Source organism: Notechis scutatus, chromosome 4 (assembly GCF_049901735.1).
Source record: "Notechis scutatus isolate UNSWTSFEM ecotype Mainland chromosome 4, rNotScu1.2, whole genome shotgun sequence".
NCBI classification, from domain to species: Eukaryota; Metazoa; Chordata; class Lepidosauria; order Squamata; family Elapidae; genus Notechis; species Notechis scutatus.
The window spans coordinates 14520292-14535339 of record NC_142012.1 but is presented as its reverse complement, the minus strand read 5'-3'; the positions used below and the strand labels follow the sequence as shown (position 1 = coordinate 14535339).

The 15048-nt window shown below is 41.0% G+C and overlaps 1 protein-coding gene across 11 annotated transcripts in view; it reads right to left on the bottom strand.

Annotated features, from left to right (window-relative positions):
• PTPN13 (protein tyrosine phosphatase non-receptor type 13) overlaps positions 1-13711 on the bottom strand; it is a 193274-nt gene extending 179563 nt beyond the window's left edge. For all 11 annotated transcript variants that reach the window (XM_087962816.1, XM_087962818.1, XM_087962817.1 and 8 more), the window contains exon 1: positions 13170-13711. The gene's annotated coding sequence lies outside the window, so the exon portion shown is untranslated. The remainder of the gene's footprint in view (positions 1-13169) is intronic.
• Between the last annotated feature and the right edge of the window lie 1337 nt (positions 13712-15048).

The following is a 15048-nucleotide window of genomic DNA, read 5'->3' as shown; positions in this document are numbered from 1 at the left end:
AAAAATCAACAGCCTTGGTGTCCACTGGACTATCTGTGGCACCAGGCTTTAATCACATAAATAAATTCAGGGATAAAACTATTCACAATGCAACTGAACATAACATGCAACAACTGTCATTTTCATTAAAATGTCTCTTTTTGGAACGTTTCTTTTTAGAATGGGATTCAACACTGCACATAACTGCGTGCAAACCCAAGGTGCTCCCCGAAATAACTTTTGTTCAATTTCTGGCACAAAATCAGAGTTATTCATCAGTTGTTAAAATAGCAACATATTTCTTGTTAGGAGCCAAAATGTGACCAAAACAGAACAGAAGCCAAGAGGGCAACAGAATTCAATGACCATTCGAAATGACAACTGAATTTTAAAAAATGAACTTACAACCATTTTTCACGCTTATGACCACTGCAGTAGCATCTTTAATGTCACATGATCAAAACTTGGACACTTGGTAACTGATTCATATTTATGACCGCTGCAATATTCCGGGGTCACGTGATCAACTTTTGCAAAGCATGTGCTCACTGAACCAGCTGTTACATTGGTCGAATCACACCCCTGATTGGAAGGTACCTTGTAGGTCATCTAGTCCAACCCCCCACCCACCCAAGCAAGAGACCCTACACCATTTCTGACAGATGGCAGTCCAATCTCTTCCTGAAATTCTCCAGTGCTGAAGCTCCCATGACTTCTGAAGGCAAGCTGTTCCATGGTTGATTACTTTCATTGACAGAAAACTTCTCTTTATTTCCAGGTTGAATCTCTCCTTGATCAGTTTCCATCCATTATTCTTTATCCAAGTTTATGAAAAATACTAGATGTGTTCTACTTTCAAATAGGAAAATATACTATAGCCTTCTAGTTTCCCATGTATTTCCCACGGGATGAAAGATTGTTGGCCTTTGGATATAAAAGCAGCTCTTCTAAGCAAACATTCCCCTGATCCCCCCCAGAAAAATTGTAGCAGTGCGGTATTGGATGAAAAGCTTCCCTAGGCTGCACAAGAAATCCATATCAGGAGCTTTGTCCCAGTTTCCAATTTAGCTTCCGCACCAATGAGCCTGCTTGCTTTTTTTTATTACCATCATAATCCTTTTTTTCAGAGCAAACTTATCTGGCTTATTAATATATAGGACATTCAATAATATTACAGAAATTTTGCCAGATCATGCTTCAATAGTTTCTTCAATAGCACCAGCACTTATACTTATATATTGCTTTATAGTGCTTTCCAGCCCTCTCTAAGCGGTTTACAGAGTCAGCCTATTGCCCCCAGCAATCTGGGTTCTCATTTTACTGACCTTGGAAGAATGGAAGGCTGAGTCAACCTTGAGCCTGGTGGGATTTGAACTGCCAAATTGCAGGCAGATGGTAGTCAGCAGAAGTAGCCTGCAGTACTGCACTCTAACCACTGCGCCACCGCGGCTCATCACACAATCACAGAGTCACGATTTTCTGCGATCCAAGAGAAAAAAATTCAACCTAGAACTTTGTGCTTTGTGAAATTGTCCAATCTACCCCACCTTAAGAGACCTAGAAAATATTTTTTTTAACAAGAAAAAAAAAAAACCAGTACATCTTTTCTAGTTAGACTTTGAGTCTATTTTCAGTGTACAGCTCATAAAAAGTTCACCTGTGCTGAATAAATGGGCAGACCAGCCATCCAGAATGCGTTTCAAACAGGACAGCCTCATACAAATGCTAAACAAGTTCAGACATGCTCTTAGCTCTCTCATTTTTCAAGTCTTCCAGAAGCAGGTTCAAAACTGCAACTGTGCCAATCACTTTTGAAAGACCATATCATATTGCCCCAGTTCAGGTCTGTAAGACTTTCTTAATTTCATCCAAATTACACCCCCCCCCCCCGATAAAACCATCTTCCATTTATTCCAAAATTGCATGTTTCCTAATTGTTAGGAATATAATGTAGTTTGATGGTAAGCCTTGCCTCTACTGGGATATATCTAATTTTTAGAAAATAAAAGTGTCAGATTTTACTACTCCCTGGTAGTGAGTTAGAGATAAAAATGTGTGTTTGCTGTACCAGACTACTGGGCTACCTTGTATAGCCAGAGATGGATGAACATTAGTACAGGGAGTCCTCAACTTAACCACAACTGAGCCCCAAATTTCCTGTTGTTAACTGAGTTTGCCCCATTTTACAACCTTTCTTGCCACAGCTGTTAGGTGAATCACCACAGTTGATAAGCAAGTAACATGGTTGTTAAGTGAATCTGGCCTCCCCATTGAGTTTGCTTGTCAGAAGGTCGCAAAAGGGGATCACGTGACCCCAGGATAATAGCAATGGTCATAGGTATGAGTCAACTGCCAAGCATCTGAATTTTGATCACATGATCATGGGGAATGCTACAAGGATCGTAAGTGTGAAAAATGGTCGTAAGTCACATTTTTCAGTGCCACTGTAACTTTGAACGGTCACTAAATGAACTGTTGTAAGTCGAGAACGACCTGTACTGCTGTTTCCTCTTTGGAAGGAATCAATGAAAGGAGGCTATGAAGTAGGATCCATTATGAACTGAACTTCTTATCTCAGGAAGATTAAGAGTCTTTGAGGTAGGATCCATTATGAACTGAACTAATCCCAAGAAGTCTAAGATTCTTCCCCACTTGGTTGTCCATCTCCTTAATTGCATGTTTACTGGTTTGTACAACCTGAGGTTTAACATCTGCTTCCCTTCAGGGGTCAACAACAAACTTTTGGCCAACCGAAAAGACACATTGTAAAAATTATATTGTCAAGCTGATGTCTAACTACTGTATTTAAGGCAGCAATCTCAGTAGTGTGGCTTTAATTAGCAATCGGTTGTGGCTGTAAGGCAAAGGTCTTCAAATTTGGCAAGTTTAAGACTTGTGGACTTCAACTCCCAGAATTCCTGAGCTAACATGACTGGAGGAGAAATTCTGGGAGTTGAAGTCCACAAGTCTTAAAGCTGTCAAGTTTGAAGACCCCTGCTGTAAGGTTTCATTTCCTACTTGACTTGTTCAAATACTGATCTCAACACACATCTTAATTCTCTGATGGTACTACAGTGATTTTTTTTTTAAAGAAAAGGAATAATAAAAATATTATCAAGAAATCAAAATGTTATTTCTGAAATTTTATTTATTTATCAAATTTAGAAGCCATCCATCTCCTTAACAGAAGAGAGAAGGAGAGAGAGAAGCAATTGTGCCAGGAGCTTACATCTAAAACTTTCCAATTATGCGCAGGTTCTTACTCCTTCCCATATGATTAGGCAACATATGTAATGATATGCAATAAATTAACATAATGTGAATGGGAACAGAAACAAGAAATTTGGGTGATGGGTGAGGTGAAAACTACAGCTGCCATACCTGTAGAACGAGAAAACTGGCCAACTGTTTATAGATGATGGCAGAGATGAAACTCTTGTTAGGAGTGGTTTTAATGTATGAGTTTAGGTGTATCTCTCAAGGGATAAGAAGGTGTAGGAACAATGAAGACTGTGTTAAAAATCTGAGTCCAAATTTTTGAGAACCTGTGCTCCAAATGAGCTCTGAATAAGAGAAAGTATACTGAAAAAATATGACTGTGACTAAATAATACACTCAGATAATTTAATAGAAGAGGGAGGGAGATAAAATGTGTAGGTACGTAGGTAGGTAGAGGCAGATACACAAACAGACAGACACATTAGAGATACTGTAAATATTCTTTGTTTCAGAATTACACAAAGCTAATGACATTCCACTGAAAAACTGTATTTCCCCAAAATTGCCTTAAGGCTTCAATTAAAAACTCACAGAAGGAAAAAAAATTGAACTATAAAATATGAATTTAACTAACTAGGAAAGATTGAAACCCGAGGTTTCCAGTAGGTCAATCAATACCACATTGATTGCACTTGTGAATGACTTTTACGGAACTTGGGACTGGGGTGATTTGTCCACTCTTGTCTTCACGGATATGTTAGCATTTTTAGTATTACTGACTCTGGTCAGCGGTGGGATTCAAATTTTTTTACTATCGGTTCTGTGGGCGTGGTTTGTTGGGTGTGGCGTGGGGGGCTTGTTGAGCATGGCTTGTTGGGCGTGGCAGGGGAAGGATATACTGCAAAATCTCCATTACCTCCCCACCCTACTAACCTGCTTTCCAGCTCCGTTCTCCTGTGCAGGGCAACCAAAGAAGACCCAGCCGATCAGCTGGGACTCAGGAGGCAGAGAATAGATGGGGGTGGGGCCAGTCAGAGGTGGCATTTGCCGGTTCTCCAAACTACTCAAAATGTCAGAACCTGCTGAATACCACGTCTGACTCTGGTGTTCTTCTGGACAGAATACCAGAGGGGTTGGGAGTTGGGCAGCACATTTTTGCAGTGGTTTGTCATGGTTAGTACCAGTTGGAGGAGAAGTTCAATCCTAGATCCCTGATGTGTGCAGTGTCTCGGGGTTCAACTCTCCCCCTACTTCTATTAAACATCTTCATGAAATCACTAAGGATGTTTGCTATCAGGGACTAAGATATCACCTGTAGGCTAATGATATTTAATTATAAACCTCTGCCACAGAATATGCAAGTGAGGCCATTAGGGTTATTATTACCCAATACCCAGAAGTGGTAAATGTCCCGATGGGGTAAACTAGGTTACAATTTCAACCCTGACAAGACTGATGGGCTGTGGGCTTGGGGTTTCCTCATATTGGGGCGTATCTATCTTTAAAGCTAGATGAGATAGAACTGGGGTGTCAAACTCAAACCCTGAGGGCCAGATCAGGGCCTGTGGGGTACTTAGATCTGGCCCACAGAGCCACCCTGGAAACAGTGAACTGGGCCACAGTGCCTCTGCCTACGAAAATGGAGCTCAGGAGGGCCATGCATGGCCCTCCCGAGCTCCGTTTTCAGCTGTGATGGCTCCTGCAGTGCTCTGCCAGAAAAAAACGGAGCTTGGGGGGACTGCTCATGACCCTACTGAGCTCAGTTTTCGGCTGTGACAGCCTCCTGCAGCGCTCTGCCAGCAAAACCAGAGCTTGGGAGGACTATACGTGATCCTACCGAGCTCCGTTTTTGGCTGTGACTTCCTCCTGCAGTACTCCTTCAGCGTGTGCAGCCCTCCTGAGCTCCATTTTTGCTGGCAGAGCACTGCAGGAGGCCATCACAGTCAAAAATGAAGCCTGGGAGGAGTTCCCCAACACGAGTTATGTTGAGCTGGCCATGCCCACCCTGGCCACACCCACCCGCCCCCCCCTGGGGCCAAACTCAGCCCTGATGTGGCTCTCAATGAAATCAAGTTTGACACCCAAGGGACAGAACTTCCCCAGGCAGAACTGGTGGGTCACTTGGCTTCCTTTTGGACTAATGACTCTTACTCTTACTTATTTGGTGGCAATCATAAATAGATTTCCCATATGTTCATTCTGGGCACTTGATTGAGAGTCTCTGATCAAAGTCCCTCATCCTTAAGTCGTTTCTCACTACTGCAATGTGCTCTACATAAGGATGCCCTTCCATCAATTTGGAAATTTCACTTGGTCTAGAATGCAGCAGTGTGAACAACATGGAGTATGCCAGAGTTCATCCATGTGGGACTGCTGCTTTTCAAACTGTACTGGCTACCAGTCAGTTTCTGGATGCAATTCAAGATGCTGGTTTGTCTTTAAAGCTTTACAGAACACAGGGCTAGATTACTTGTGGAAATGCTTGCTTCCAAAAATCTGTGCCTGTCACTCCAAGTCTCTTAAGGTGGGCATGACTTAGTCCTTCTAGGGAAACAATATCACCTACTGGTATCCAAGAGACATACTTTCTCTGTCATCTTACTTGCTTGCTCTATGGAACAAACCAAAAAAGAATATTAAGCCGATACGATTCATAGACGTGGCCATTCAAATTGACAGGTCGCTCATCTCCATTCTAAATCAAAAATATTGCAGCATCGCATTTAACCTCTATTCATCAGTAAAGCTACAATCTAAGCTGCAACCTTCTCATTATCAGAGGAGATAAATGCTATTTCCTAACCATCCATGAACCCTTTCTCTGAAATGTTTCTTTTTAAAAAAAGTATTTGAAGACACATTTTCTTTTCTTTTCCAGACGCTTAAAAACAATCGACTTACGATCACATTTGAGCCCAAAATTCCTGTTGCTAAGTGAGACATTTGTTAAGTCAGTTTTGCCCCATTTTACGACCTTTCTTGCCACTGTTGTTAAAGACTGCAACCGTTATAAATATGAGTCAGTTGCCAAATGTCTGAATTTTGATTTTGTAAGTATGGAAAACGGTCATATGTCACTTTTTCCAGTGCTGTTGTAACTTTGAATGGTCACTAAATTAACTATTGTAAACCAAGGATTACCTGTAACTGTAACTTTTATTTATGCATTCAAAATAGTCTTCCTTAAGCTCTGTGGGATGTACTTTTTATTTTTTTATGTCAGGTTTATCAAGCAGAACTAGATCCAAAATAGTGGCTCATCCCCACTGCATTCCCTTAGCCAGAATGGATTTTAAAAACTCCATCTGAGTCCTGAATAACAATATGGCTTGCTCAATGCCACACAACAAACAACTATATTGACTTCCTCACACTTTTTGATTAAATAGGGCTGACTGGTTTTGGAAACACAACAGAAGCTGGAAGGCTGACTTTTACTATAACTCCAAAGGTAATTCAAGTTTCCCTAATCATGTTTGATTTTAAGGCACCACTTTTGTGATGAACGAAGGTGCTCTATGGGAATAATTTTATCCTAAATCACTTGTTCTAAAACTTGTGTGACACCAACCCTTCATCAAAGCATGTTAGACTATGCAAAGTGCTGCTTGTCCTTTGCAACTTTTATCTCCTGGAGAATTTTTCATTTTTAGCAATTGCTATTAAAATAATTAAATTTCAAATGTTCATATTAGGGAGGGTCTCATTCAGAGGAAAGTAATGCCTAAAAAAGATTTTTATGCATCAAAGGAAATATATGTTGAAATCTTATTGATAAAAACCTTTTGGTCATCCTCTTTAATAGTTGGCCTTTTTTTGCAACAAATACCAAATTATATCTAAGTTCTGCTTGTGGGTTTCCAAAATGCCTGGCTAAAAATACTGGATTACCTGGACCTTTGACCAAGAGGCTTTATGACACGCATTTATATGTAAATAAGTCATTTAACCTCAACTGGATTATTTCAAAGTGAGCTCAGAGCTCATAGGATCTATTTGCTAGCAAGGTCATCTAACCCCCAATTCTCCTTTTACTCCTTCTCTAAGACTTGAAGTAACCATATTTTTGATCCAGAGAGGATTGTGATTTGTTATTGTTTCCTTTCTAGGAAAAAAATGAATAAAGTTGAATGGAAGGACTTCTCATGTGTTTAGGAACTGGCATCTGCCTGTCTTTCATACCTTGTGAAACATCTGTATAATACTAGGATAGTCGTGGAATGCATAAAAGACTTAGGAAGTTAAATTGAAGTCCCTACTAAGGAGCCTCAGGATACCAGAAAGATTAACAGGTTTAATGTGACACGAACCAGAGTCCTCTTCATCAGTCAAATTGACAGAACAGTATTTTCAGCAGGTAAACACAAATGGAGCTGAGCTTGTGTTAAGAAATATAATCAACTGAACTAATTGACCATGAAAATGAAAGGGTTCCAGTCTACAAAGATGGTTAGTAAATCACAAGCAGGTGTATCGGAAAGGTATAGTGAATAGTTGAAGCATAATTCATTAACACATTAGAGTTAACACATTAACTCTAGTTTTCTTGTGCACATTTAATTCCTGTAGTGAAACAAAACCATGTCTTGATTCCACCCTAAATGAAGGACATAAGACCTTCTGATAAATTCTAAATGGAGAAAAATGCTGGCAGACAGAATCTCTTTTGAAGTGTCTTTCTCAAACTAACATGCCAACTTTCAACCCAACGTTAAGGATCCTTTGATTTAATTTGCTTCCAATAATTTTTCTCAATAATTTCCCAAAGTTTTGCATCAGTTTGTTCTTTTATATGATGTGTTAAAGAAGACATTTTTTAAAAAACCAGATAATTATCAAGAACAGAACAACATAGTATTCACTGGAAGATGAACCAGTGAGATGGAAACTTCTAGGTTTGCAGCTTGTGTCATTGAATCCCACACTGTGTTTGCAGCCAGGTTGGGACAGAGTTGACACGTATTTGCAATCCACATCTCTTGGTTATGTGGCCTATTATTACAGCTGAACAACCGTTCTATATTTGGAGGTCTTATGGAATCTAAACAATTGATCAGATTCTAATACCATGTCCAGCTTCTCCCTACTCTACTCAAACACTTCCAAGAGGCAAACCTTCAAATTCTCCTGAACCATAGCTATTTCTTCCACATTTCTTTTTCTGTACATGGAAAACAAGAGAAAGTGAATGAATTGTTTCTGCTGCAGGAAGGCAATTCAGGCAGGACAAGACTGGGAGCAATTATTGGAGGAAAAGCTTTGGAGGAAAAGGGAAACCCTTTCAAGTGCCACATGAGGTTATTCTGAATTTGTCCTACATCCCATCTCCAAGAATCAGCAGGTAGGCAAATGGGAAGGCAAACCGTGACAAGACAGATGGACCGATGATCTCACCTAAGATAAAGCAGCTTACTATAATGCTAAAGTCCTTGGCAACCTTTCCCACTACTACCAGACCATAAGATTTCTCAGTATTTACATCATGCTGAAATGGAAATGTTGAACAGAAACATCATCATCATTTTGGACAGGACCTTTTCACAGCATTTACCCTGGCTCATAACGTGCTTTTAGTATGCTTTCCAAAACAGTAATGTTTTATACGGTATAGTAATGTTAGTTTTATACATCCTGCAAGGGTGAGTAGTTAAAGAGTTAGGGAAGAGAATATCAAAAACGGTGTTCTTCTTGCCAGGAATGTGCAGGAGATTGTATGTAAAGATTTGAGTAGCAGGCTCCAAAATTCTACTCCAGAAAGTTTGAGGGGAAAAGAGGACAAAACTAGGACACTGGTGCTGGAACCAAGGAGAGATTGGAAAATTTCCTTACGTTGCTTTTACTCTCTGGGCAACTAGCAGAGGATGTGGTTGGGGATCAAGATTTCTGATACCTTGGGAGCAAATTAAGGAATGAAATGGAAGGCTTAAGATTTGCAGATATTTAAGATATTAATTTAGTTCCTTGAGGGCCCCAAACTAAGAAAAATGGGTCACTATTTTTGCAGCTCTGACTTAAAAGGCACAAATGATCTCTAAAAGGTAATGAGTTGGGCATAATGGTTAAATATGGAAACATACTAGTACAGGTAGTCCTCGACTTACAATTCATTTAGTGACTGTTTAAAGTTACGATGACACCGAAACACTTACAACCATTGCAGTGTCCTTTTGGTCACATGATTTACATTTGGGAGTATGACAACTGAGTCACATTTATGACGGATTTAGTGTCCTGAGGTCATATGATCCACTTTTGCGACCTTCTGACAAGCAAAGTCAATGGAGAAACTAGATTCACTTAACCACCATGATACTAATTTAACAACTGCAGTGATTCATTTAACAAATGAGGCAGGGAAAGTTGTAAAATGGGGCAAAATTGACTTAACAAATTTCTCACTTAACATAAATTTTGAGCTCAATTGCGGTCGTAAGTTGAGGACTACCTATTTTGCTGAACTTCCGAGGCAGGAGACAAAACACACATATTATTTGAATGTCAATAATAAATAAAAGAAATGAATCAATACCTTAGACCAGTGATGGCTAACCTTTTTGTCGTCGCGTGCCAAAAGTGCCATAATACAATGTACGTGCAAACCCCTGCCCCTGCGCATGCGTGCGTGACCCCTGCCGCCCTGCGCATCTGCATCTCCCATGCACGTCCTGCCCCCCATGTGTACGCAGCAGATACCCGACAATCAGCTGGCTGGTGGGTAGTGTGTGCGCATGTGCAGTGGATCTATTCCGGGTGACGGCTCGTGTACCGGCAGAAATGGCTCTGCATGCCACTTCTGGCACGCATGCCACAGGTTCGCCATCACGGCCTTAGACCATAATTACACAAAACAACCTATTGGGATCCTTATATTAAAACATATTTTGTATATGGTCTGAATTCAAAAATCATATGTAATACGACTCTTTATTTGAATAAATCAATTCAGTTGAGATCTCCATATGTGAGTCTGATTGGGATAAATTGCAGGGATGACACAGAAATATGATTTATATTCTTTGCTTTATTCTTATTATTTAATCTGTTTCTTTTATTCCATCTTTACATAGGCTTTTATGAATGTTCTGTTTTATATTCTAAATTTTGATGTGGCCTAGTGGCTAATCAATAATACACACAAGAAAGATACAATACAAGATACAAAATACACACAAGAAAGATACAATACAAGATACAAGATACACACAAGAAAGATACAATAAAAGGTAATGGCTGGGATGAAGGTGTAGGCTTGTGTGTATTATAGTTTTTGGGACTCATACTGATGATTATCAAAATCAGTAAACCCTGTGAAAAAAGAATATTAGAGTATAATTTCACCAGTAGCATGAAAACACTTCTTAATTGAAGTATATATTCCAGAGGGTTTTCTCCTTCTCATTTTGTGGCCACTCCAAAGTACCCTCTCTCCTTATATTGCAACAAGCACACTTTGCATTTTTTTTCCAGATACAAATGGTCAAAATTCCACTTGGAAATTGTTTCCTTTTCTCTCCAATAAACCTCATTATGCTGCAAGCAATATTCATATCCTATTTCAACCACAGAAGAAAAGCAGTATATTTACTCCCCAAAGAGCTGCAGCTGAGAGTTTGGATGCTTGCGATCCACCCAGCACAGAAAACCGGTTATCCCTTTTTTATGCCCAACAAACCAAACCAGTACAGAGAGAAGCTCTTGGCAGTTTTCTTGTGAAGTCACTGCCTTTGTTGTTTTAAGCATTTCTTTTAAAAAGAATGACACCTTCACCAGTGCGGGAAAGTTTTGTAGAGGTGTTGACTGGAATTAAGAGAAATATCAAACCAGGGTATTATCTCCAATAAGTTTTCTTTTCCTCCGCTTTTACTATTATCCCTGCACTATTCTGCTCTCTTCCATTTCTTAACCAACTTCAACAAGATCACAAAGTGGACTGAATCACACATGTCAACATCCTGAGAATCCATTCCCTCAACAAAAGTTGGGACATCCTGGTCTCTCCCAAGAACTGAACCATGATATAAATGAAACAAAAAAGGAATTGATTGTAAATTTGATCATGGCAGCTAGATTTAGTGATGGCTAAATATTGGGGACGAAATTGGGATATTCAAAGAAATGAGTGGCATAATAAAATTTGGAGTATGGCAACAAATGATAAATTAACAGAAATTAAATGATTAAAGCAAACAATTATAACGAAATATGGGGGGATTTTATAAAAACAGGGTTGGTGGAAGGCAAAGGGAATAAAGCTACTCAGGAATATATATTGTTTTGGAGGGGATAAGGGCACAATTGGAATATATTGTATATCTTTTAATTGTTATAGAAAAAGAAATATAAATATAAATGGTCTCTGGGGGTGGGGTGCACTGTAATATTTGTATTTTTCCTTTTTTTCCTTTTTTTGGGGGTATTTCGATGGATATGTACTATGTTTGTATTATTTGTATTCAAAATAAAAAAAATATTTTAAAAAAAGAACTGAACTGTGCATGTTTAAGTTGCTTTCCAAAAAAATTTTGTATTTGCATTTGCTGCTTTGCAAAGCTGTTCCCCCAAGAGTCCTGAGGTTTTCGCACAGGAAAGAGGTCAAAACAACAACAACAGCAAAATAGTTAGGATTGTTTCTTTCCTTCTCTCGCATTTCCACAACCATTTCAACCCAGAAGGGCTGATCACCAAAAAATGAATCAGGAAAGTAAAAGTGGCTTTGAAATTCCATCCTCACCTCTGTCTTACTTTCATCTTCACCAAAGCTTCCTTAGAGCATAGCAAAACAGTTTTATTTGCAATTTTACAGGCACGTAACCAGCCTTTTTTCCAAATAGAGGCAGGCAGTGCCTTTCTCCTTACCTTGACCTCTGAAACCCTTAGGACAGCCGGGAGACAGAATTATGCATGCACACTTTCACCCCGGGCAGGTCAGCACAGCAGTGCATTTCACATTGTCAAAACAACAAACACCCTTATGAGAGGTTCTTACGGTTTTCCCATGGCAGAGAAGAGCCCATCCCATTTACTACCATTTGGCTTGGACGTGCACCCTGTATTACAACCTTCCCCCCCACATCTTGATGTTCTCCAGATGAGGACTTTGGAAGGCACAGTCCAACCCAGAGGTCTCCAACCTTGGCAACTTTTAAGCCTTCAATTCCCAGAATTCCCCAGCCAACTTTGCTGAAGTTGCCAAGGTTGGAGATCCCTGGACCTGTCTGAAGACACTCCCAGTTTTATGCTTTCCAAAAAAAAAAAAAAAAAACCCATCCCTTTTAATTTCCAATAACTTAAAAAAAAATAGGGTGTGTGTGTATGTGTGTGTATATGTGTGTTCCATCCCGTGGGAATTGGAAAGGAGGGAGACAGGGATGAAACTCAACCCCTGGAAACTTTTCCAGTCCACATTTTCCATTGAATTATAATTATACAATGCAAAATACAAAGTAAATCGAAAAGCAGCACAAGTGGGGAGTGGGGGAAGGAAAGAAGAAGTGAGGAAAGATAAGGAAAAAAATTAAGAAAAAGATTTTCGACTCTCTCTGTCACAGTAAAATAAGGCATGGACACCCAATCACAATTTTTTTTTTTTTTTTGCCCTTTTCACAATAGCGCATTTCTATAAAGATCTACCCGTCGTCTGACTGGTAAAACAAAAAACAAAAAAAAACCTCAAAGTCGAATTTGCATTAAAACCCAGAAACTTTTCAAAGCTTGCAGAACTCTTGCAAACCAAGAAAACAGCGCAAGGGACTTCAAAGCCCATTGAAAAGTCCCAAGAACTGGGAGCAGCGGTGTTAACTATTCGGGTACATCCCTACTGCACGTGCGCGTACACACACACACACACACACACACACGACCCGCAAGTGTTGCACACAAAGGCCTCTTCCTCTCCCCCCTCCCAGCGCCCCTCTGCCATCCTTCACCCACCCGGCGAAAGACATACATTACAAGCCGCAGACGTCACTTACCAGCCGGGAGACGACGACCCCTGTGCCGGGAACACGCGTGTTGGTGGGAATGCTCCCCGCCAGTCCCCGCGACGAGGTTAGCTGGAAGCCGCGCACGAGTGCTGGGAGCGGAGGGGCAGCGGGGGCGGCGGCAACATCTCCTGGCGGCGGCTCCGACGCCCCCCTCGCCCGGCTTGCAAGAAACAAGAACCGCTTCTTCTCCCCCCACCACCACCACCCCACCCTCAGCCCAGCCTCCTCGTTCTCGCCTCCCCGCCTCCCTTCCTTGCAAAGCCGGCCGGGGCTCCTTAAGAAACAAGCAAGCAGGCGGGGAGGGTCCGAATGAGAAGCCTCCCCCCCCCTGCTTTCCTTCGCCCTCCCTGCAGCCGGGCTCCTCTTGAGCTCTCCGCCTGGGCTGGCTGCAAGCGCGCCTTCTTGGAGGGTTGGGAGCCGGCTCCGCCGCCGCCGCCGCCGCCACTCGCTCGCGCCTCCCTGGCAGCGGGGAAGCTGCTGACACAGGCTCGCCCGGCAGCCCTTCTCTACCCGCCCGCTTGGCCCGCCCCACGCTGGGGCCCTGGCGAGCCGAGTTGCTCTTGGGTTACTAAGCCAACCGCAAGGCCTTCCCTGTTGGCTCCTGCCGCGCCCAGCCCCTCGGCCTCCTCAGTTTACGCGCCAAGCTTAGCCTCGACCGGCTTCGACTTCAACGTTGGTGTATATAGATATTTTGAGAAGGGGTTTGAGCCGGGGGTGGGTGTATTAAGCCCATCCCCGCAATCAGAAAAGGTCCAGACGAAGGGCATCCGTAACTCTGGGGCATATAGTCCCCCAAAAAATTAAGCAGGAAAGGAGGGGAAATATATACATATATATATCTCAGGCCGGGAAGGGGTGGAAAACAACCATCTGCATTCCGTTCCAGGACAAAGTTCTTTAAAAGTTTACAAAATGTAGGAGATTTAGTTCTAAGGAAACCTGCAGAAGATTGTGCTCCTTTTTTTCCCTATGGGGTTACAGGGAGAAGAAAAGGGTCTCTCTCTCTCTCCTCCCTCTCCTTTCTTTTCCTTCCTTTCTTCCATCCATTCCTTCCCACCCTTCCTTCCTTTCTCTCTGTCTCTTTTAATTCCTTCCTTCCTCTTCTTCCATCCATTCCTTCCATCCATTCCTCTCTCTCTCTCTCTCTTTCTTTCTTTCTTTCTTTCTTTCTTTCTTTCTTTCTTTCTTTCTTTCTTTCTTTCTTTCTTTCTTTCTTTCTTTCTTTCTTTCTTTCTTTCTTTCTTTCTTTCTTTAACTTTACATAAACAAGGTCATTTTTATATCCACCTTTCTTGATGGCTGTTTCTATTGCTTTCCACTTATAATATTCCATAGAGCAAGTTTCACAATCTCGGGTTATTTTATTTTGCTTACATTAGGCTAAGAAAATGGAGTGACTTTTTTTAATCCCATGTTTATTATTCTAATAAATAACTTATGAGAGTAAACCCACAGAACACTCCTCTTATTTTCTCCACAACAAGCCAACATCCCTGCAAGGTGGGTTGAGCTGAGAGAGAGTGACTGGCCCAAAGTCACCCAGATGATTTCCATGTCTTAACGGTCTCCTTAATCTCTATAACAAACTGGTATATGTGTCCATGAGTTGATTGAAAGTTGGGGGTGGGGTTGTTTTGTTTTCTTTTGTTGTAAATTTTAAAATTAAAAATAGCAAGCATTTAGCAGGAAAGGGTCTGGTCTTGAAAAGATTGGACCAAATTTAAATTACATAGTCTGGTTCATATATTACATGATAACATAACTTTGTTTTTAGCATGTCATTCTCAAAATGATTTAGCATGTTGCACTGAGAAAAACACTGGTTTGTTCAATAAAGTTACGATAACTTGTTGCTTGTCACTATTCT